The 24,496-nt window shown below is 44.3% G+C and overlaps 1 protein-coding gene across 10 annotated transcripts in view; it reads right to left on the bottom strand.

Moving 5' to 3' along the window:
- The window catches only part of RALY (RALY heterogeneous nuclear ribonucleoprotein), a 136,436-nt gene extending 112,279 nt beyond the window's left edge, over positions 1 to 24,157 (bottom strand). For 5 of the 10 annotated variants that reach the window (XR_010319246.1, XR_010319245.1, XM_064275992.1 and 2 more), the window contains exon 1: positions 23,983 to 24,157. The gene's annotated coding sequence lies outside the window, so the exon portion shown is untranslated. The remainder of the gene's footprint in view (positions 1 to 23,982) is intronic. The other 5 variants (XM_064275991.1, XM_064275990.1, XM_064275989.1 and 2 more) reach the window with 2 other exon arrangements.
- Between the last annotated feature and the right edge of the window lie 339 nt (positions 24,158 to 24,496).

Below are 24,496 nucleotides of genomic sequence, written 5' to 3'. Positions count from 1 at the left end.
TTTGGGGTAAGCTTCTAGAACAGTACAGCTATTCTAATGTGGGGAACATGTGGGGCCAAAGACTAAACTGATAAGGAGGGAAAATAAAACAAATACACGAAAAAATGTTTCTCCTAAACCCAAAACAGAGTAACATTCCATCTGGGTAAGTGAGCTTGTCACAGGCATGGGGTACTTAGCATATCTGCCATTCCAGGATTATGGCTGTCAAGTTTTAATTAGGGTAATTAGAGTTAAAAATGTAATTTCATTTCAGGGGTATTTTGAAAAGATTCCATTAATTTCTTCTTTTAAAAGAACACAGAAAGGAGGGGCAGGCTGAGTGGAGCAAACAGAATTTTGCTATCAGGGAAGTAAAGCCATTTGCCTGTGCCAGATGTGCTTTCAGACCACTGCCAGGAACCCACAGGACCTCTGCAGGCTTGGCCCAGAGGGCAGAGGGCTGCTGCTCTTCAGCTCTCCTCCTCTCTCCCCCACAGAATTCTAGAAATAAGTTTCAGTTGGCACCTGCCAATAGAGCCACCTCCTTTTCTCCACCTGCTGCCTTCCTGCGTTACTGCCATCCAATGGCTACCTCTACAGCCCTCAGTCTGGCAAAGGGCAAAGGCTTGGGGCAGTCCATCTGATTTGCTACATGTTAGGGATGTATTAATGTCCATCCCTTTATCAAGAGTTGCTGGACACCCCTTTATGCTTTTGTTTGTGCTGGTCCTCCAGTCTGGGGCACCCTTCCCGCCTTGATTGTCTTCAACTCTTACTGTTTTCTTCAAAACACAGCTTCCACTTTCCTGCCTCTGTAATCTGAATCCCTTGTATATGCCTCTAGTAAAGCACACACTTTATTCTGTGGTTTGTTTCCTTGTCTGATTCTGATGCTGGATCATGAAGTCTATTTAGGGCAAGGCCTCAGTCTTCTTCATCCGTGAATCCTTAGCACTAGCACAGCCCTGATACACAAAAGATACTCAACAAGTATTTGCCAAATGACCAACTACAGAAAGAATTTGGTCTGACCATACTCGTGGTTGAGCATGTTAAGCCCTTGGGTTTTTCCAATGCTTAGAAATATCCAGCCATCAGTCCCTCCCCCCACATTGCACAGGCCCAGTTCAGAAACCTGACTCTGCACTCCCTGCAGGAGGAAGCCCTCCCATTGATCCCAAATGATGATTGATCTCTCCCGTTAGAGCCTGCTCATTCCTCAGGGACCATGGAAAGGAGATGAGAAAGCAGAAGCAAGCAGATCATTTCCCTCTATTCACACACCTCCCTCACCGCTGGTTTAAAATGGACCCAAACAGGTCCTGAGCTCCAGTTCAGTCTATAGACAAGTAAAGGAGGGCCCTGGTAGAAAACATTTTGTCAGCTTGGAACTGGAGTTGCAAATGCTCAGAAATATTGTAGTGTAGTACATTAGAGAACACGCTAGGTGACACAGGGTGGCCAAGTAACTTCACGTCTCTGAGCTTCAGTTTCTTTTTCCAACCCATCCCAGTACATTTTGAGGAATTAAACACCCAAAGGGGCTAACTCAGTATTTAACACTTAGTAGGTATCCAACAAGTGGTTTTTTTCATCTGAGGAATGGTGCCTGTGCTATGTACCTAGCATCATAGTCCAAACCAAACCAAAACCAAAGCCAATGCCATCAAGTCGATTCTGACTCATAGCTACCCTACAGGACTGGGTAGAACTGCCCCGTAAGTTTCCACAGAGCATCACAGTATGCATGAGTTTACGAAGGTGAGGAAAACACGTCAAAGGAGGATACAACCTAAACATTCCCCCCATTTGCTCAGGGCAGCCCTGCCTGCTGGTCCCAGGGGAAGGAAGGCTATCCTAGCAGAACTGTTGCGCTGACAAGTGTAACCAGATCCATTTCATGGTAATCATATTCTCTCCAGCTGGGAGCACTCCTGCAGCGTCCTTCCAGGTTCCCCAGGCCTGGCTGCAGGCCCATATTGATCCACTTCTAATTAGGAGCTGTATCTGTGGTTCTAACATAAGGTCAGGGCCTAGGCTGCCTCTGCTGGCCGCTGGTCAAAGCCTGAACTGCCTGCCCAGGCTAGACCCAGGGAACGGACACAAATACTTCACCTCCAGTTTTCACTTATGAGGTAAAAAAAGATCCCAGATTGAACTTACCATAAAGCAGCATGAAATTTTAAAGCATGAGCTCTGTTATGTGACTGTTCAGACAGATGAGATCCAGAGAAGAAAAGATAGTTGTCCAAGGTGGCACAGGAAGATAATGCAGGTCTTCTTACTTCCAGTTCTTTCCCTTAGGTAAGTGTTTCCCAACCTGACTCCACAGCAGAAGAACTCAGCGAACTTGTTAAAAACACAATTTTCTCAGCACCACCTCAGAGATTCTGATTTGGAACACATGCTCTGGCTCTCATTTGCTAATACGTGATCATCATCCGATACAAATGAGTCCTGAAATCACATGGCCCAGTCTGGACCTCGGTTTAAGCCCACCTTGCATTATGACAGTGACATTTAGGAGCAACCACCCGTTACCTAATCCGGCCATCCCCACACCCCACCATATCCTGGGGGTCTTAATCAAAAGGATCTGTCATAAACGGTTCAGACTTCCTAATAGTCCACTAGTAGTGTGGCTGTCTGCAAAGACATTTCCTTACAAAACCAGTCTAAAACTAAAATGTCTGTTATGAAGATAAAGAAAGCTGAGGGGAGTGGTAGTGACACCCTGGGTGTAAGGAATGTGTGGGACCTGTGGCGCGGGCAGAGACATCTGGTGGTTTGTGTAAGGCACGTGTGTAGGGGAAGACTTGTATGTATACATAAGGGAGTGGATGGTGTGGTGTCTGATACTTCTGTGGCATGCACGATTCTGGGCAGAAGACAGTGGGGGGCGGTGTCAGAGAGTAAGATATGCTTTCCTTTGTGAAGAGAACACCTGCATGTATGTATATGAGAGAAGGGGGGGAGAGATGACCTGAAAGTATAAAGGAGACAGTATGGATGTGTGTGGAAGAGAAGAAATGTGTGTGCCTTTGTGACTCGATTGTGTATATATGTGTATGTTGCAAAGCATAGGAGCCTGTAGGGATGGGAAGGAGTGTGTCTGTGTGGCCTGTAGACCTGTATGCACGAGAAGACAACAGATCCATGAGCATTTCTGACTCATCCAGCCCTGGCTTTGCCTGAAGGCTCATACCACTCAAGGGCAAGCCTATCTGCAGAAATTCCTCATTAAAATTGACACTTTGACAACTACTAGAAAAAAATAAAATGATAACGACACCCCCAGCATCGTGGGAGGTTAAAAAAAAGTCAATGCCGATAAAACATAAGAGATAGATGAGAGGCAATTATGCCACGATTACTTCTCAGCTTCACAAAAAAAAAAAAAAATGGGGTGTTATTTGGAGTTAAACATTGTGCAGCTGATTCCCATCTCGACCCAAAGGCCTAGGTTACCTGAGGAAAAGACCAGGAAAGAAGACAGTCGGAAAGTGGATAAAGATAAAAATTAAAAAAAGTGGAGATATGGGAAGATGAAGGAAAAGGAAAAGACTAATATAAAAAAAAATATATATATATATATATATATATATAAAGAAACTAAAAATAAAAAGCAAGAATCACAAGAGATAGAAAGGAAGGAACGAACAGGGGGAAAAGGTAGAAAAGACAGGAGAAAGGAAAGGAAAGAACTTCCTTTTGGCTGACCCAGAGGGTTTAACACATATTCTAGCAGGAATTCTGGATGAGGGGGTGGTAGATTAGCTGGTGGGGCCTGACCTCTGTTCTTCCTCTCACTGCTTTTACTCCAACCATTTCCTCCATCTAGAATGTTTTTCCCACCATCCTTGCCAACTGAACTTCTAAATCTCCAAAACATATTCAAATTCTACCAACTCCTAAAAGCATACAAAATTTCTCCCAGTTAATCTCTCAAAAACTCTCATAAACTTCCAGAGCACTTTGCTGTATTTCACTTGTAGCACTTAACATTCCACTTTACACTGCAGGTATCAGTACACATACATTTCTGTCATGCAATCTGCAAGCACTATTGTGCCAGGCCTGTACAGAGATATAAGGGAAGCACAGATAAGTAGAACACCGTCCCTGACCCATAAGGCCTTGTTCTCGTGAAGGAAATACAACCGGGAGCAGTTTGGTGTGATACAGCACCAGAGTATAACTACAAGAGTAGAAACAAATTGCAGAGAGGATCAAAATTAATTCTCCTTGTGAAGTAATCAGGGAAAACGTCACTGAGAAGGTGGCATTTGAACTCTATGAAAAAATGAATAGACGTCTGCCAGGTAAAGGTATAAGGAGGTGAGAGGGCTTTCTACTCAGAGGGAACAGTCAAAACAAAGTCATGATAGAGGCGGGCACGTTTATAAGCAGGAGCACAGGCTGACAGTGGGTGTTACATACTGTGCTGCTGACAATAAGGAGGCAAAAGTGAGATGGCACCAGATTATAGAAGCCTTGTAGCCAAACCCAAAGCTTAGATTTTAGTTGTAAAACTTGGGGAGATGAAAAAGAGGGGATAGTTTAAACAGATCCAATCTCATCTATTTAGGTACCCTATTTGAGAGCAAGTCCTCTCAAAAACCATGGAAGGCTCTGCTTACTGCAGTGGTATTACAAGTACTTCCCAAGGAGAAGAGCAACAGTCAGAGAAAAACAAAAAGATAAAGAGAGATAGGGTGGAAGAGGCTGCAAAAGGGAGGCAGTAGGACTCAAGAAGAAAGGAGCTAGAGCAGAGGAAGAGAAGGCACAAGAAGGGACAGATCTATCTCAGCACTGAGGCTCCTTGTTGCTGAGCTATCCTCTACATCTTTCTAGGTAAAAAAAATAAGGTCAATCTAATGCTAGTGACAGAAATAGACCCTTTACACAAAGACGAGGCTGAATATATTACCAACTGCCATTTCAACCCTTTCCTTCCTCAGGATGACAGGGCTATGACAAGAAATGGAGTTAGCCCAGAACTACAACCTTCCCCAAGTATGACAGAAACCCCTTGCCCGGTGCCTCTGAGGCAAGAGCACAAAACAAAGGTCTGGTGTTTTGAAGTGGGACCTGCCCAGGGCTCTCTGACTGGTGCTTATCAGGTCCTAGAGGAAAGCTTTGGTCCCTTCTCTGGACCTTAGTTTCATCTGCAAAATGAGGAGTGTGAATGTGACAATCACTAAAGGTTGTGACAGTCTGTAAGTTTACAGAAGCCTCCCACAGAGGGCGAGGTTTAATATAAGAATTTGTCCTAATATCAAGTCTCTTAACTTCATTTTTTCCACTCATAGCTATAGCCAGTTTGAAGCCGAGAAGGAGCCAGGCCCAGAATGGCAGCCATACCTGACACAACCATACCTGACACAACCACCTAGTTCCTGCCCAGATCCGTATTTTTATCTCACAGGTCACAAACAGGTGCTCAGGCCCAAGGATGTGTTTTGTTTGATCCACACATTAAAAAAAAAAAAAAAGGTTAGCTGCCAATGTTTAAAATCAGATCTCATACTTAAAAAAAGACAGACTTCTAGCTTCTCTTAAAGATGTCAGAGATCTGACAACATTAGCCAGAAACCTCTAGGGTGGAGGTCAAAGTGCCTGCAGAATTTGAGGTTTTCTCATCTAAAAAAAAAAAATCATGCTAATTACCAATCATTCCATATGATTTAATATAAAAGTAAACTTTAAAATTACTAGCTATATACTGAAACAAATCCCCACTCCCAAAAAAAGTCTAAGTAAATTGACACTTCAGAAAGATATATTATGGCAAAATAATTCTATTATGGAAACATTCTGCATCCCACTTTGAAATGTGGCGTCTTGGGTCTTAAATGCTATCAAGCGGCCATCTAAGTTGCATCAATTGGTCTCAACCCACCTGGATCAAAGGAGAATGAAGAACACCAAGGTCACACGATAACTAAGAGCCCAAGAGACAGAAAGGGCCACATGAACCAGAGACCTACACCATCCTGAGACCAGAAGAACTAGTTGGTGCCTGACCACAACCGATGACTGCCCTGACAGGGAGCACAACAGAGAACCCCTGAGGGAGCAGGAGATCAGTGGGATGCAGACCCCAAATTCTCACAAAAAGACCATACTTAATGGTTTGACTGAGACTAGAGGAATCCCGGCAGTCATGGTCCCCAAACCTTATGTTGGCACAGGACAGGAACCATCCCCGAAGACAACTCATCAGCCATGGAAGGGACTGGACAGTGGGTAGGAGAGAGATGCTGATGAAGAGTGAGCTATCTGTATCAGGTGGACACTTGAGACTGTGTTGGCATCTCCTGTCTGGAGGGCAGATGGGAGGATAGAGAGAGTTGGAAGCTGGCAAAATTATCACGAAAGGAGAGACTGGAAGGGCTGACTCATTAGGGGGAGAGCAAGTGGGAGTACAGAGTAAGGTGTATATAAACTTATATGTGACAGTTTGACTTGATTTGTAAACGTTCACTTGAAGCTCAACAAAAGTTAATAAAAAAAAAGATATATTAGCTGTATCCTGTTATTTTATGTGTCATCTAATATTCAGCTATCCATCCCAGTTTGAAAAACTCCAACATGGTTTATTCATTCATTCAAAAAATACTTTGGTCCTATGGTAACTGTCTTAGTTATCAAGTGCTGCTGTAATAGAAATACCACAAGTGGGTGGCTTTAACAAACAGAAATTTATTTTCTCGCTGTTTGGGAGGTCAGAAGTCCAAATTCAGGGTGCCAGCTCTAGGGAAAGGCTGTTGGCTCTAGGGAAAGGTCCTTGTCTCTTCAGCTTCTATTCTCTGGTTCCTTGGTGATCTTCATGTGGCGTGACATCTATCCTCTCCCATCCCTACTTGTTGACTTGCTTGTTTAATCTCTCCTATATCTCAAAAGAAATTTACTTAAAACACATCCTACACTAATCCAGTCTCAACATAATAAAGAAAGCCCATTCCCAAATCCGATTATAAACACAGATATAGGGGCTAGGATTTACAGCAGGTATTTTTGTAGGACATAATTCAGTCCATAACAGTAACCAAACCAAAAACCAAACCCAATGCCGTCAAGTCAATTCTGACTCATGGCAACCCCATGTATTACAGAATAGAACTGAGGTCCATAGGGTTTTCTTGGTTATAATCTTTATGGAAGCAGATCACCAGGCCTTTATTCCATGGTACTGCTGGATGGGCTCAAACCATCAACCTTTCAATTAGGAGTCGAGCACAAATCATCTGTGTCACCCAAGGACCCATGGTTTCCGGCTTCATGGAACTCATGGACCAGTGGAACATAACGAAAAGCCACACAGAACCCAAATTCAAACCTGTCGCCGTCGAGTCAATTTCGACTCACAACAATCCTACACAGGAGAAGTGCCCCATAGGGTTTCCAAGGTAGTAATTTTTTAGGGAAGCAGACTGCCACATCTTTCTCCTGTGCAGCGGCCGGTGAGTTTAAACGCCAATATTTCTGTTAGCAGCAGCCAAGCGCTTAACTACTTCACCAGCAGTGTTCCTTAGCTATGCAGATTAGGGGCATAAAGAAACACTAAACTGAGGATCTAGAGTTTATTGCACAAACAACTTAGTAGTAACACCTTAGGCAAATTGCTTAATCTCTCTGAATATGTTTCCTCATCTGTGAAAGGAAGAGGTTTAATTAGGCAGTTGCTGCTGAAAAGTTTCCAGATTCAAAATTTCTACTAGCATAACAAGAACTTGGCCCAACACCCTTTTCTATTTCCTAACGCTTAATAGCTTCCTCTCTTAATCTGGAAAATCACGATCAGTTGTCATGGAAATTACCATGGTGCTCCACATATTCGATGATGATGTTACAGTAATTACAAGATGCCAAAGGTAACAGGCAGTAAGGACAGCTGCTTCCTCAGAAAGCCACCTACTTTCAACACAGAGGAGCCGCTGCTCATTGCAGCTAGGGGGGAAAAAATCAGGTACTAACTCATAAGTAAAACAATTTTGGCTTGAGTTAGATGTGGTTTCTTTCATGAGACATTAGAGCCACATCTCCCTGGTCTGTAAGTATTGTGGACTGCAGAAAATGCTCATTTGACAAGGACAAGGTCGACTGAGTCTTGACTAGTTTGCTGTCTTTGTGAAGTCCTAAGACAGGCCAGGATACTAGCTAACAGGGGCACCAAAAGTAAATCTAGTAGAATGTAAAATAATTCACCTAGTCCCAGAGGAACTAAGAGCTATAAGTAGGGAGTGCCATTTAGAGCTGGGTTGGTCCACAGGATATTAAGAAAGTGCCATTTAGAGCTGGGTTGGCCCATAGGAGCCAATTAGTTAGCAAAACTGAGTTCAGCTGACCAAGTGATCCAACATAAAAAGTGCGAGCCTGATAAATGGCAACCGGCACTGGCCTTTGGTATCAGAGAGATGACAGGAAATGGTATGGGCTTTGACAAACTTGGGAATGAACTTGCTCTGTCTAAAGGAGCCAGCCAAAGGGAAGAAGTAAGCAGAATGAAGGAGAGAAATGAAGGACCACGATGCTGTAAACTCGCGACTTCTGCCAACCGGGAATGATGCTCTGAAGGGTTACCCAAAGATGAGAGCTGTGTCCTTTTGATCAAAAAGTGAGCCTAAAATCTTCTTAATGTGGACAGGCCAGTGCACAAGGACCCATAATATAGGAAGCCTCTGGTAGGAGTGAAGTCTTCTGCAGAAAAGCTGGGTCTTACTCCCGCCCCTGGTACTTCCTCAAAATCCTCCTCCCTCTTAGGTGAAACCAGTCACCCTCACAGCCCACACACCAGGGCCTCTGATCTCACACACAGTATCTCCACTGTAAGGCTACCCCAATCTCTCCAGGCTAGGGTCCAACTCAAAGTAAAAACACTGAAGGTCCCACAAAATACGTACACAGGCTGGACGAACGGCTGCCAGTTTGCAACCTTTGATCTCTAAACAAATCTATAACAGAAAGGAGTCCTTGAGGGGACTCCTCACGTTTATCAAAGGAACTGCTCTTCCAAGGGTCTATCTAGGGTTCTAGGTCACTAGGATCCCGAGCTTTAGAACCCATGATTCCAGTCTTCTTTTCAGGCTTGATTCACTTTCAAATATATTTTTTAAATGAAAGAATCAAAGCAGATATAAAATATCTATGATGTGCAAGGAACTCTAGGGGTACAAATGCTCTGAACCTTACTGCTCTTGATTTTACTACTTATAGTAGTTGTCTGTCTGGACTCCTGGTAGTAGTTGTTTAGCAGTTTATTACCTATGGTAGTTGTCTAGACTCCATGCTGCCTGTCTGCCACTCACATCTAATACAGTCCTAAACTACTACTCAGCTTGACCTCACTCCCATAGACCCCTTATTTTAATGGCCTGACTCAGCTTGGTTCCCCAAAAAAGAGTACCTTTAAAAACTCTTCCCCCTGGATGTCACGACTAAAAGTTCCTTTTCTCTTAAAGAGCAAAATTGCCCCATTATAGTTACATATCCTTGGGAGTGAACAGTACAATGCTCCCCTAAATCAGGCTGGCATTCCCCATGCTTCACTCCATCATTATCCTATCATCTCCAGAAGACCTCATATTTCCATAAAAGCATTAACACCTTTGCCAAATAGAAGGGAAAAAGACTAGCTGCCCTTGAAATAGTAACTCAATCCAAGGAGGGAAGGTTTATTGCTGGAAAAAGTTTGTTTCTTATTTACCAGGTCTCCCACACTAGATTTATGAGCAGGGAAACACAACAAAAATGGGTTTTAGGAAAAGGCTTCTCACAGCAGTGAGTGGCATGGCATGGAAGAGGGTAAGACAGGATGCAAGGGAGGCTCTTACTTAGGCAGCTCTTCTGAGGGATTAAGGATCCCACAGGCCCACTCAGGCTCTGTGTCTGAAAGAGAGTATGGCTTTACCATCCCTGTCTAAGTACATGTTCCTTGAAGACAATCCTACTCATGAGTATCACCCACAGCACCTAGTACTATGCCAGCACAAGGCAGGCACTCAAATGGTCACAGATGCACAGGGTACTAGTCCTGTAAAAGGTCTCAGTGCACATATCAAAGAAACTAAAGCCCAGGGAACTTAAAATGATTTGCCTAAGCTCACAGACCACGTTAGTGATGAAATGGAAATAGCAAAGGCTTTGGAGGCAAGTAGATCTGTGTTCAAATCCAGGCTTGCTACGCGGCCTTAAGTAAGTCACCCAACCTTTCTCAGTATTTCTTATCTGCAAAATAGGAATAACACCTATTTTTGTAGGTTTGCCATGAGGATTTGGCGATGCCGTCCTCTAAATACAATCACTAATTTACAGAAAATACAGAGGACAGAGTAACATATTAAACACCACAGGGATGCAATCAGCAAAACCCAGAGCACAGAAAACTCCATGGAAAAAACAACCCAGTTTCTTCAACAAATAAACTGCAAGGAAAACAATAAAAAGGGAACTTATAGATTAAAAGAGATTCTAAAAATATAACAACCAAATACATGTGTGGACCTTACATGAATCCTTAATCAAACTAAAAATAAAATTATGGCATTTATGAGATAGTTGGAAATTTGAACACTATCTGGACTTTGATGATATTAAGGAATTGTTAAATTTTCTAAGGTTTGATAATGGTATTGTGATTGTGTTTTTTAAAGTGATCTTTTAGAGATACATAGGGAAATATTTAAGGACAAAATATGATAGCTGAGATTTTCTTCAAAACACAGAATGCGGAGAAGTAGGTAGGGATATAAACGAAATAAAATTGGCCATGAACTGATAACTGAAGAAGTTGAGAGACAGATATATTATACTTCATTAACCTACTCTGTCTACTTCCGTATGTTTGGCATTTTCCATGTTAAAAATAAAGAAAAACTGGCAGGGTCACATCCTGGCAACTCCATTTACTAGCACTGTCACCAGGGGCCTATTTCTTAAAGCTCCCTACCTTTCAGTTTCCTATCTGAATGATGGGGATCAACAGAACCTACTTCCTAGGGCTGAAAAACAAAACTGAAGTGAGAATTAAATAAGGTTATGTATACAAAGGTCTCAGCACATGCAACCTTACTAAATATTAGCTCTGTCAGTATGAACACAAGATACTGAATATGACTACAGACTGGGAAAAAGTTTTTAGCTATGACATTTCTGATCAGCGCCTGAACTCTAAAATCTACATGATACTATAAAAACTCAACTACAAAAAGACAAACAACCCAATTAAAAATGGGCAAAGGATATGAACAGGCACTTTACTAAAGAAGACATTCCGGTAGCTCACAGATGCATGAGGAAATGCTCACAATCATTAGCCTTTAGAGAAATGCAAATCAAAACTACAATGAGATTCTATCTCACTCCAGCAAGGCTGGCATTAATCCAAAAAACACAAAATAATAAATGTTGGGCAGGCTGTGGAGAGATTGGAACACTTATACACTGCTGGTGGGAATGTAAAATGGTACAACCACTTTGGAAATCGATTTGGAGCTTCCTTAAAAAGCTAGAAATAGAACTACCATACAATCCAGCAATCCCACTCCTTGGAATATATCCTAGAGAAATAAGAGCCTTTACACGAACAGATATACGCACACCCATGTTCACTGCAGCACTGTTTATAATAGCAAAAAGATGGAAGCAACCAAGGTGCCCATCAACGGATGAATGGATAAATAAATTATGGTATATTCGCACAATGGAATACTATGCATCAATAAAGAACAATGATGAATCCATGAAACATTTCATAACATGGAAGAATCTAGAAGGCATTATGCTGAGTGAAATTTGTCAGTTGCAGAAGTGCAAATATTGTATGAGACCACTATCATAAGAACTCAACAAACAATTTAAATAGAGAAGAAAATATTCTTTGATGGTTACGAGGGTGGGGAGGGATGGTGGGAGATGTGTTTTCACTAAATAGATAGTAGATAAGAACTACTTTAGGTGAAGGGAAAGACAACACACAATACAGGAGAGGTCAGCACAATGGGATTAAACCAAAAGCAAAGAAGATTCCTGAATAAACTGAACACTTCAAAGGCCAGCGTAGCAGGGGTGGGGGTTTGGGGACCATGGTTTCATGGGACATCTGACTCAATTGGCATAATAAAATCTATTAAGAAAACATTCTTAAGGCTCAATAAAAATTATTTAAGAAAAAAAAAACATTCTGCATCCCGCTTTGGAGAATGGCATCTGGGGCCTTAAATGCCAGCAAGCGGCCATCTAAGATGCATCAATTGGTCTCAACCCACCTGGAGCAAAGGAGAATGAAGAACACCAAAGACACAAGGTAATTATGAGCTCAAGAGACAGAAAGGGCCACATAAAGGAGAGACTGCATCAGCCTGAGATCAAAAGAACTAAATGGTGCCCAGCTACCATCAATGACTGCTCTGATAGAGAACACAACAGAGAACCCCTGAGGGAGCAGGAGAGCAGTTAGATACAGACCTCAAGTTCTCATAAAAAGGCCAGACTTAATGGTCTGACTGAGACTAGAAGGACCCCAGAGGTCATGGTCCCCAGACCTTCTGTTTAGCCCAGGACAGGAACCATTCCCAAAGCCAACTCTTCAGACAGGGATTGGACTGGACTATGGGATAGAAAATGATACTGGTGATAAGTGAGCTTCTTGGATCAAGTAGGCACATGAGACTGTGTGCGCAGCTACTGCCTTGAGAGGAGATGAGAGAGCAGAGGGGGTCAGAAGCTGGCCAAATGGACATGAAAATAGAGAGGGAAGGAGTGTGCTGTCTCATTAGGGGGAGAGCAACTAGGAATATATAGCAAGTGCATATAAGTTTTTGTATGAGAGACTGACTTGGTTCGTAAACTTAAAGCACAATAAAAATTTTTTTAAAAAGATACTGAATATAGTATCTCGAAACAGCAATATGAAAGGCATAGCTAAGTCTACAACCCAGGTCAGATTTTTCATCACACACTTGACTAGTCTCCTCAACACAGGACCTAGACACCCTCTGGTCAATGTCCCCAGTGGCAGCTCAAACATTCCCAGTCCCTAAACCCCAGGCCCTGACATAGGATCGGCAACTGACTAATGTTTAATATGAAAGTGCTGCTCTCTGGGAGCAGACAGAGCCACTTATTTCCCCCAAACAGGTAATTTAAGGTACATTTTCTAATATTTGCTGACAGAACAAAGAGAACAGGCTCTAAGACATGATCAATGTTCATGCCAGCCTTCAAAGTGATTTGTTAAAACTACAGAAAATAAACACCCGGCTAGGGTCCACTGGCAGGATAAAAGCAGACAAACTGGCAAATTTTTCCTGAGCAAATATACAAGTAATAGATGAGCTGAGAGACTACATCTCTTTAGGATTTGGCATATCCCACCCCACCCTCCATTTTAAGAGAAGACAAACTCAGCACACTTCAAGTATGACTATTTGTTGGATTAATTTTCTTCCCTGAAATGATGTAATTATAGGCAAGGAAGTCACTCTCAACCTTCTATCCAGTTTAAGAAGAGGCTGGCTTGGGAAAAGTATGGCTTTTTTCATGTGCTCCAGGAGGCTATAAGAAGGCATCATCCAGCCCCCCAAAGTATGGGACAACTCCTCCCCACTGTGCTCATTAGCAGGAATATGGGTGCCACTTGGTCTGATTACTGATCTGTATCTCTGCTCAAGTTGTTTCCATTGCACAGAATGTCTTTTCTCCATCTCTGCAGTCTAAGTTTCCTGTGATCATACTTTCTGGAAAACGAAGGGGTAGGAGAGAAGGAAGCACACAACTAAGATATCCGGCTGTTGCTCTGGGGTAGTCTATTTTTTAGGAGATACAGTCCAGACATGGAAATACTATCATTTTGTATTTTGTAAGCACAATCAAGACAGAATATTAGAATCAGGATGGTCCTGGACAATGTATGGTCACCATCCTTATCCTACAGCTCCCAGCTCCAAAGCTAACTCCTCCATAAATGTTCCCTAGACACCACACCCCCTACACACACATTCACTCACTCAAAGGAAACAACCTCTCCCCCTTCTCTGAATTCCCAAATCACTTCACCCCTTTATGTCACGTTATTTGCTACCTGAGAGTTCGTATGTATGGTTCTTTAAATCCCTATCTATAACTACATACCAACCAGAACGGCTCAAAGCAAAAAACACAAGCAAAAAGTAAAAAGAAAGCGAGGAGGAGGGAAATGTTAAGTGTTGAGAAGGGAAGCAAGGGGAATTCTCTCAGATGCCACTGGTGTGAGTACAAACTGGTATACCTTTGAAAACTGTCTGGCAGTAACTACTAAAGCCAAATATACACCTACCCTAGAACTCGAGTGTGAGGTGGGGGAACACTCACTTACTATTTCTCCTAAACAGCTTAGCCCACAGTCTTTTGTTCCACCATTGTCCCTGTCTAAATGCCTCCATTATTCTTTCTCCCAATCCTAGAGGCTAAAACCAACCCCTCTTCCCTGGAGGCTTACCTGATCACTCCAGCCCAAAGAGATCTCTCCTCTCCTATGGAAAACTCTTCCACTTATCTATCACCTCTGAAAAATTACTCAAGGATTTTTCACATATGGGCTGCACCACCTGGCTTTACAATATACTTTTAGTAATATTATCTAATTTGTTCCTCACAATAACATTGTAAGGAGGGCAAGATACAGAGTATTAACCCCATTTTATGGAAGAGAAAAATGGGATCAGAGAGGGAAATACCCTTACCCCAGTTTACTTGGCCTTATAAGTGCCAATAAACAAAAGTAGACCTCAGTCTTCTAAGTCAAGCTCTCTATACCCAGCTGCCGTATTAGCTACATCTTCATGATTTTATTATGTTTCCCCAAAGAGACTGTATGCTCCCTGAAGGCAAGTGTGCTTTATACTTTTGTATCCCTCACAGCAAGGAGGGCTCCACACAGTCTAGTCAATTTATTTCAATACTGTCCCCCTACCTTCAAGGACTGACAGAGGCATACTTCCTCTTCTAGTCCCCTCTGTGGAAAACTAATTTCCCTGCAATGGGAAACTAATTTGCTCTGTAAACTCTGACCTAAGCACAATGAAGAATTAAAAAAAAAAAAGGCTAGCAGAAGCAATGGCAATGGGCTTCAAGAACCACAATTTAATCACATTAAGTCTCAAACTGATCAAATGCCAGAAACCACACCTCAAATAATTCTACTTGAAAGCAAAATCGAGACTGTTCATATTTCAAAACAGCACACCCACTTATCACTTATCGACATGGTTAGGTTCCAAAGACGCCATCGTTTAAACAAAAATTCACATTATGCCAGCGTAGAGGCTGCACCCTCTGTTCCCCGCCCCTCGGGGCTTCTTGGGATGCACGTGGGGCAGAGGGCCCACCTTCCTCACCACCACGGATCCTGCGTGGGTGGGGGTAGGGGTGGGGTGAAGGTGTGGCAGGGGCGGGCCTAAGGGGTTGCCCACAACCTCCAGAGCAGCAGGGGTTGACCATCCTGTTGTACTCCAGGCCTCTCTACAGCTGCCCCCAAGCCTCTCTACCTTCTCCCTCCGGCGGCCCTAAGACTGGCCTTAGCAGGCAGCCCAAGCCTGTGCACAGGTGAGGCCCGGTGGCCCGTTGGCGGCTGTATGTGTCAGAGAGGCCTCTTTGGAAAGAGACTTCTGAGCCCCCACAGACTCCTAAGGCCCCAGCTCCCACTGCCTCCTGGCAGCCCAGCCGCCCCTGCCTCCTGCAGGCTGCCAGCATAACTGACCCAACGGCTCCCTCTCACAAGCCTCGCCCTCCTCCTCTCCCCACCCCTCACCTCAAAACCAAAACCAAACCCAGTGCGGTCCAGTTGATTCCGACTCATAGCGACCCCTCCCCTCAGCTCCTCGTTAAAGCATAAAATATAAGACACTTGATTTTTTTCTATTACCATAAATGCAAAATAACAGATAATGAGAATGAAGAGTAGGTGTATAATAAAATTTATAATAATCCAATATGAAAGTTTTCTTCATTCCTAAATAAAACACTAGACAATATCAAATCTTTCTGGAAGGCAGCCAGAGAACTGACGTGAGCAGAATAGCGAAGGCACTAAGCAGATTATCTGGATATCCAAATCTGAAGGGCAATATTGTCTCCTACCCTGATGCCCCTGACTTTACCCACAGGGTATTGGACACTTTACCACAGGAAGGTAAATATCTGGATAATAGGCAGAATAAAGGGAGAAAAGGAAGGAAGGCCAAACACAAATCTAAACAACACTGGAAGTCAAATATTCAAACAGGTCTCTCTGCCTACTAATTGAGTCATTAATTATGCTATATCCACTCTGAACCCTCATCCTAAATATCTGGGCCAGGACAGCAGAAACAGGAAGCAGCTAGATGTTTTATTTATCTGTCTCCCACACAAGGCTGAAAGTAATCTGAGGGTAGGAATCATACCTAGCTTATTTTTATGTTCTCCAAAGGGAGAAAAAGGTACTCAAAATTCCTAGAATGAATGGTTGGGCTTAGGGATGGAAGGTTCTTGAACTTTCAAGGATGTACAATCATATTATAGCAGCTAGGTAACCTGCTTTGCATGGCAATGCTACCTAAGACCCTAATTTTAGTAAGGGTTGATCTTAATTACTAGTGCGAAAATCAATTTAGGGTGAGTCTTTAGGGTTTAAAGAGAAGGTATTCTTGTGTTCAACTGATACAGGCACAGCCATCATTATTATATTGACAGCACCTTCTCTCAATGCCAGTATAAGGAAATCTTACAGCTCTCTGCAAGAACAAAGCTCCAAAGCCTTCAAATGGTCTATGTAAGCAGAGAACAACGTTTTGACTTCTCACTAAGCATGCTCACACCTTCCATAATGAAGACCCAGACCTAGACAAATAATGAGTTATGGAAATGACCCTTTAAAATACACTGCTGGACTTGCTTTCTCTAGCACAAAGAATTACAAAGGAAACTGGACAAACGTATCAACAGACACCACGCAAACAGTACCTTGAACTGAGCTTACTGAAATTCTTAATAAAACAAACAGGAGACAGTTAAATACCAAATAAATGCCTCTGGAATGAAAGAAAAACCTGGCCAATATATTAAGCTTCTAAACCTGGCCTTCTGAAAGAGAATACTTACTTGGAATAAAGCAACAATGATTCTTATCTTGACAAATAAACAGAACTATTCAGTCTCTAAAGATGGCATTTCAACGGCCAAATAACCTCAGTAGAGGTATCTACCTCTCCTAAGTTTAAAGCTCCAAGGAAATGCAAGTTTCTGGTCTAGCATTTCTTCAGTTTTAGTATCTAGTATCTAGTTAGTGAGACTCCGTTAGTGATTTTTATTTTCCCTTTACTATGACCTTAAACCATTTGCTACATATTTAGATATAATTTTACATGGTCTTGGACTTCAAGTTTGTCCCATGGGGCTACAGTTCCCAGTTTTATAATGGAATTCAGCAATTTGATAAATTCATCTCACAAGTAATATTTCAACAATCTGTCCACTCTAAAAAGCAATATCCATCTGTTTATATCTTGAAAGGTATCTGTGAACCAAGAATTTAATCCTCTGAGATACTCTCAATGCTCTAACAAAGTCCTTTCTCCTTACAGAGATGAATTCTTCAGTCATTTCCATAAAGCCAGATTCACAGACTATTAAGAGGTACAAATATCACTTAAAATTATCTAGTCCAACTCCTTTGTTCTACACTTAGGAAGGCAAAGATCCCAGGGAGTACTAGGTAAGTACAACTAGCATGCATCTGCAAGCATCAAAAGCCCACTGAATGCTGTTTCCCCCAGTGGAGACGCACTGGCCGTGTTGAGATGATGGCCAGATTTGTACTTTAGTCAGTGGAGTACTCCCAATGCATATGCCTGAGCCACAGTTATACATTTTATACATGAAGCTAAAATTGAATAAATCTAGGTTTTCACAGACACTCGTGTGGAAGCCCTCCTGCTATCTCCACCCCATTCCCCCCACCAACAAAGAGAGGGAGGGAGGGAAGGAAAGAGAGAAAGAAAAAAAATACCTCTCCTAGAGATACATTCTTTAAATTATCATCTAGAATCAAAAAATGTTATTGCTAGAACGGACCCTGAGGGGGTCACTTGGTCATTATTTCCCTTCACTATTCAAATGAATAAACCATGGCCTGGACCTCTGCTACCTGACTAAAAGACTAGAGCACAGAGTAGGGTCTCCTGACTCCTGTCCCTAATAAAAATTCTTCCTGACACCTCCTGATTCTGTCCCACCCTACCCTGCCCCATCCCACCATCTCCCCACTCCATCACTATATCTAATTAATGAAATCTGTGGCCCTTCTGGAATGTGAGCTCCTCAGGTTATGTTTTACTCATCTATGTCTTCCCTGTGCCTAGCAGAGAGTAAGCAGAGAAGTGACCTAGCCTTAGAGAGGAACACACTGGTCCATGCAGAGAGTAGCACCAAAGGACACTGCCTAGAGAAAGAAAAAAAAAAAAAGCTTTTCTTGGCTTAACTTTAAGCTGTCTTTGGGGCTGTGCAAGGCCTGCACATCTAGGGTCTAATATTTCCTCCTTTCCAAAACTAGTGTTTACATCACCCAGGTTAGCCAGGGATAGTTGCCAAATTTGTTGTGCCATATGCCCTCATATATATACCTCCCCACCCCAGATCTGACAAGGAGAACTAAGATCAGTAACTACAAGGTAAATGAAAGCAGATATAAGAAGACTCTGCATGAGAAATAACTTATTCTCCCTTTTCCTTTATGTGTTCCATCTCCTGTGTTCCCATTTTATCCACATAATTGCACAAGGTAAAAACCTAGATGTCCTCGATTCCTTCCTGACTCTCCACACCAACAATTTTTGATTGTCTCATCACTCAATTCCATCTTCTTTCTACATACACACACACCACCCACCCACACCCACTACCTTCATTTGAAACAGCATCACCTCTTGTCTGCATTACTGCAAGAGCCTTTTATCTGGTCTTTGCCTGTGGCACCCTAGCCCTCCAATCCACTCCCAAACCAGCAGCCAGAGATATCTTTTTCTAAAATGCAGGTAGGATCATGGCCCCCTCACCTCAGGATAAAGTCCAAACTCCTCAAGAAGGGCAACACCCCACCCACCTCCAGGAACCTGAACAACCATCCAGGAATCTGAAAATTTTATTTATCCTCTCTGGACCTCTTTCCTCACCCACAGAATGAGAATAATAATGTTATCTACCTCTGAGGGCAATTATGGAAAAAGTGAATGAATATATGTTAGTTTTTTTTTTTTTTTTTAAGATGGTTAGACCAACACCAGGTAGATACAGCAAATGGCCAAAAATCTCACCTATTATATCATCACCATCTCTCAACTTGCTGCTCCTCCCTGACTCCCCCAACCTTCTTTTCCTGGCTGCATGGTAAAGATTAGCATGAATCCAATCCCAAAATGTGGAGATTGATCCAGTACTCACATTCTCATTTCTACATATTTGCAGCCTCACTCCCTGACCCCAGCCACCCAGAGCTAGGTCAGAACTCACAAGTTAAAAGGACACCATCCTTCAAACTGTTAAATAGGCAGACACCAGCTGCAGGCTCAGGAGTCCACATGACACCCTTATTTCCTGACCTGCTGGCTCCTGCTGCCCCCTTTGGGTTCAATAATTTACCAGAACAACTCACAGAATTCATGGAGTATACCATACTTGGAGCCTTGGTGGCACAGTGGTTAAGAGCTACAGCTGCTAACCAAAAGGCTGGCAGTTTGAATCCAAGAGCCGTTCCTTGGAAACCCTATGGGGCAGTTCTACTCTGTCCCATACTGTCACTATGAGTCCGAATCAACTCAATGGCAACAGGTTTAACGCTAGTTGATACCGGCCTCCCAGGTGGGTCTTTGTTGGTCTGGCCAGCCTCAAGAGTCGTCAGCATAAACTCTCAGGTGTGGCCTGAAGTTCCAGACTAAGGCATCCTAATTACTCCAAAAGTTATTTCTCCAGAGTCAAGGACAAAGGCCACCTTACTTAGGGTAAGAGTAGGTCCTTTAACTGGCTCATGTCTATTTTTTTTCAAGGTCTAGTCTGAGCCATCTTCTCCTCCAAGGAACCCTTCCCTGATCATCCAAGGCTGGGTTAGATGCCATTTCTCTGTGCTCACACAGGGCTTGTCCCTGTCACATTTTTCACATTGCCCATGTCCTTACCTGTCTTCCCCAATAGCCTACATACCCCTGGAAGTCTGGGAATAAGTCCCCAAGCTTAGTACTATGCCTGGCACATAGCAGATGCTTAGTAACTGTTTAGTGAATGGTAAACCTAACAAGTGTCCAAGGAAACAGAATCTCAAGAGGTAGCCAATTCTAATGTTGGCCAGGTGGCTGGTCTCAATGACTTTAAGGCCACTCAATGGTAAGATTCTATCCAATAAACAATTCAACACACTGACCTCATCGGTCACGTTCAGGAGTCTGCCTAATATGTAGGCAAGGTTGCGCTATTAGATCTTTTAGAGGAGAGCAACATGATGAGAACTGTGTCTGTTACCCAACTCTGAAACATTCCCACCCCAAACCCCATTGAGATCAAGACAATATTTCAACCACTCTTCACAAACATACAAAACCCCCAACTAACAAATACCCAGGCATGGAAACGGTCAAACCCAATGAAATTTTAAAGGCTAAATGCATCATCTAATGGGATCTTAAACACCTGCAAGCAGTGAAGATTCATAAACATCCTCTAGAAACTCAAAAGCTAATCCTTCCTATGTGCCTCTACAGAAAGGGGGGGGGGGCACAGAAAGGGTGCATTTCATAAAGGTAATCCCCTTAATTGTCCTGGGAGTTGTTTTTATCTAAGCCACTGTCATAGCAGTGCTATTCTTGATCACTGCAGCCCCATATGCCCAAACCCTGGATAGTCAGAAAGGCATGTGCAAATAAGATGAGCGTGGGGAGTCATCTGGGTTCTACTTCAAAACTTGTTACTGTCAGGTGCCCCGAGTTGGTTCCGACTCATAGCGACCCTATGTACAACAGAATGAAACACTGCCTGATCCTGTGCCATCCTCACAATTGTTATGCTTGAGCCTAATACTGCAGCCACTGTGTCAATCCATCTTGTTGAGGGTCCTCCTCTTTTTCACTGATCTTTTACTTTACCAAGCATGATGTCCTTCTCCAGGGACTGGTCCCTCCTGATAACATGTCCAAAGTATGTGAGACATGGTCTTGTCATCCTTGCTTCTAAGGAACATTCCGGCTGTACTTCCAAGGGTAGGAGGTCTCTTCTGAAGACACAAAAGAGGCCAGCAGATATCTCCAAAAAAAGGCTTTAGTGATAAGGAGCTTCAGTCCACAAAGTGGGGGAAAAAGGGAAGAATTTTAACCAGAGGTACAACCAGGCCTGGGTACCTGCTCTCTGGGGCTGTGTGCCACATGCTGCAGACGAGGACTAATAATCAGTTTGAATTTACAGAGCACCCTGTGGTTAAGGGAAGTACTAAGAGTGCCAGCTTTGAAGTTATACTGTCTGCAGTTAGAACCCTGGCTCTGCCAGTTGGCAATTAACATGGCCCTGAGCAAATCGTGTAACTCTAAGCCTGTTTCTTCTTCTGTAGAACAGGGATAATAATAGTATCTAATTCATACTATCACTCTGAGAACTAAATGAGATACTCCACAGAAAGTCCTTAGTACAATGCCTGATACATGGTAAGTGCTTAACAAATATTAGCTGTTATTACTACTAGTACAAAGCACTTTCACAGCCATTTGCTCATAATCCCCTGTGAGCTGACAGCCATGATGAGTGGCTCAGTTCATCATGCCACATCAAATCCACTGCCCAGGAGACATGTCCTGCCTCCATCACTTGTTAACTCTGTGACTTAAGGCAAGTGGCCTAATCTTGCCAAGTCTCAATTTCCTTATACTAAAAAGATGATATAAACAAAGCTCTGTGAATCCTCTCACAGAAATGGATTATAAATCAGATAATGGTTACAGAAGAGTGCTATAAACCATAGAAGTCCTATAAAAATAAAAGCAGCCACTTATAAGAACTGGTACACCTGTGTACAAAACCTGGCCTCCTTTTAATGTTCAACCTGAAGCAATGGAGAGTGGCTAGGACTACACAACTTCCTTGGGATTTCCATTTACTTCAGGCCTGATTACTGGTTTCAAGCCCTCTCATAGGCGGCACGGTATAGTATAAATAAAAATGACTGGACTGGGAATTCTAGTTCTGATTCTGTCACTAAGGCCATCTGTGAATTTAGACAACTTACTTCCCCTTCCCAAGGTTCAGTCACTAGGGAAGGGGGAAAAGGCAGATCAGAAAGTTGGACAAGATGGTCTGTGAGAACGCCTCCAGCTCCTACATACCATGACTCCTAAATTCAGAACCTCTGAGGGAGAGCACTGCCGACCCATCAGACTCCAAAGGACCTATGGGAACATCAGGATAAAACTCTCTTCTAAAAGACTCCTACAGACCTGGCCCCGGAACTCTCCTGCCTGATTTTCAGACTCCCAACACCCAGAATCAAACATACTGGAAAACTTCAGCACTTCCCAAAGTTAATTTTAGTTCACTTTAACCCCTCTGGGCCTTATCTGAAAATAAAACCCTGCTTGAAGGCTAGGAGTTGAAGCGGATGACTTAAGCCTCCACTCCCTGCTCCCCTCAACTAAAATCCATTAAATGCTATATAGAGAATGTGCAAGGTTAGGGGGAGGAGGGAAGACAATGGTGAAGGAGCATACCATCGACAAAATAAAGGACGGACCTCATTATTTATAAAGATGTAAGCCTTCCTTGAGGCGAAGCCCCAGCAACTTCAGTTATGCTTGAGGTCTGGAATCTCCTGTATCCACCAACTTCTAGCTGCAACACGAGCAAGAAATTCATCCTGACCTTTCCCACGGAGTTTCTGGTAGTCCCAGAATGGGATTTCATGCCTATTTTTTATAGTATAGGACACTGGCCCAGGACTCGGGGAAAACCCAGTTATGCTTCTAATAGTTTGACCCAGTCATAATCCCCTCTGCACTACGGGATTACACAAGCTCATACCAGGAAATAAATAACAGGTATCAGCACCATTGCCTTACACTTCCGTAGCTACTAACTGGGTAGTTTGGAGCAAATTATTTCTACTTAAGTTCTCTACACTTTGAATTCTGCTTCTGTAAAATGGGGCAACCCCAAAAGACTTGTGGGCCTTAAATGAAGTAAAATTTATGCCTGGCAAGGGGCCTGGCACTGGTCAAGTCTCGTTAAATGTTACCTGTTGGTATTAAACACTTCCCTCATATATCCGTTCCCCCTATTCCCCAAAACAAACTGCGATGCGAGATTCATTTTTTCCCCTATTTCACGGAGCGGCAAACTGTGGCTCGGCCTCGAGGGGGCTGCATGGCCCCAGGTCGAGGGCCCGTTGTTGTTCCCCTCCAAGCCCGAGACAGGCAACCAGCAGAGGTGGGTGCCGAGGCGCTCAGACCCGTGGGGAGCGAAGCAGGACCAGTTTTTTGCGCCTCCGGGAGCCCGCACGCCCAGCCCGGGAAGGGAAGCCGGAAAAAGCAGGAGGCCAGGGCCAGAGCCAGGGCCGAACCCGCCCAAGGCCTCTCCGGCGCGGCCTCGGCTCCTCTCCCTCCGCCCGTCGCCGGGAGGGGCGGGGCGCGAGCACAAAAGACTCCAACTTCCGAGCGGGCGCGGGCCCACCCCGCCAACTCCCGGCCCAGACCCGGCCCGCGGGGAGGAGGCGGGCAGGGAACGCCCGGGCGGCCGGGAGCGGGCGAGGGAGGGCGGCCCGGGGCGGCGGGCCCCGGCTGGGGGAGGTGCGGGCAAAGGGGGCCTGGAGTTCCTCGGGCTCTCGGGACTCCCTGGATTGTCGGAAAAAGAGTTTCTAAAAATAGAGAGCGGCCGGCCAGAAGAGGAGGGCGACCGAGAAGGAGCGAGGAATCCCCCTCCCGCACCCCCGAGAAGACGCCCGCGGCCCCCACTCACCCGCGCCGAGAGCCCTGGAGGAAGCCGCGCGGCGCGGAAGGAGGCGGTGCCGCCGCACTCGGGGGAGGAAGGGAGGGAGGGAGAAAGGAAGGCGGCGTGAGGAGGCTGAGCACAGGCACGAGAGTCGCCGCCGCCGCCGCCGCCGCCGCTACCGCCCCCTCAGCTTCTCTCGCCTCAGCCCGCCCTGCGCCCGCACCGCTCGCGCGCCCCGCCGCACTGACAGTGGCGCTGGCCCCGCAGCTGCAAGTCCTTCCTTCGGCCGGCACCACTGAGGCGCGCGCTGGTGGGGGCGCCCAAAGAGGTTTCCCTCAGCGTGGCCCCGCCCGCCGCTCCGGCCCCGGCCCTGGACCCTCCCTTTCCCCGCCTGTGTCTCCTGGGAAGGGAATGAATGACACTCGCACGTGGAGTCCGCAGCCCCGCCCCGACACAGCCCGACTCTCCCAGCGCCTGTGCTCTCCCCACCCGCTCAGCCGGGCTTTGGAAAGGTCCAGAGCTTTGGCGGGGAGAAGAGGAA

This window comes from Loxodonta africana, chromosome 24 (genome assembly GCF_030014295.1).
Source record: "Loxodonta africana isolate mLoxAfr1 chromosome 24, mLoxAfr1.hap2, whole genome shotgun sequence".
Lineage (NCBI taxonomy): Eukaryota > Metazoa > Chordata > Mammalia > Proboscidea > Elephantidae > Loxodonta > Loxodonta africana.
The sequence above is the reverse complement of the archived record's forward strand: the minus strand, read 5'-3'. Positions and strand labels throughout refer to the sequence as shown.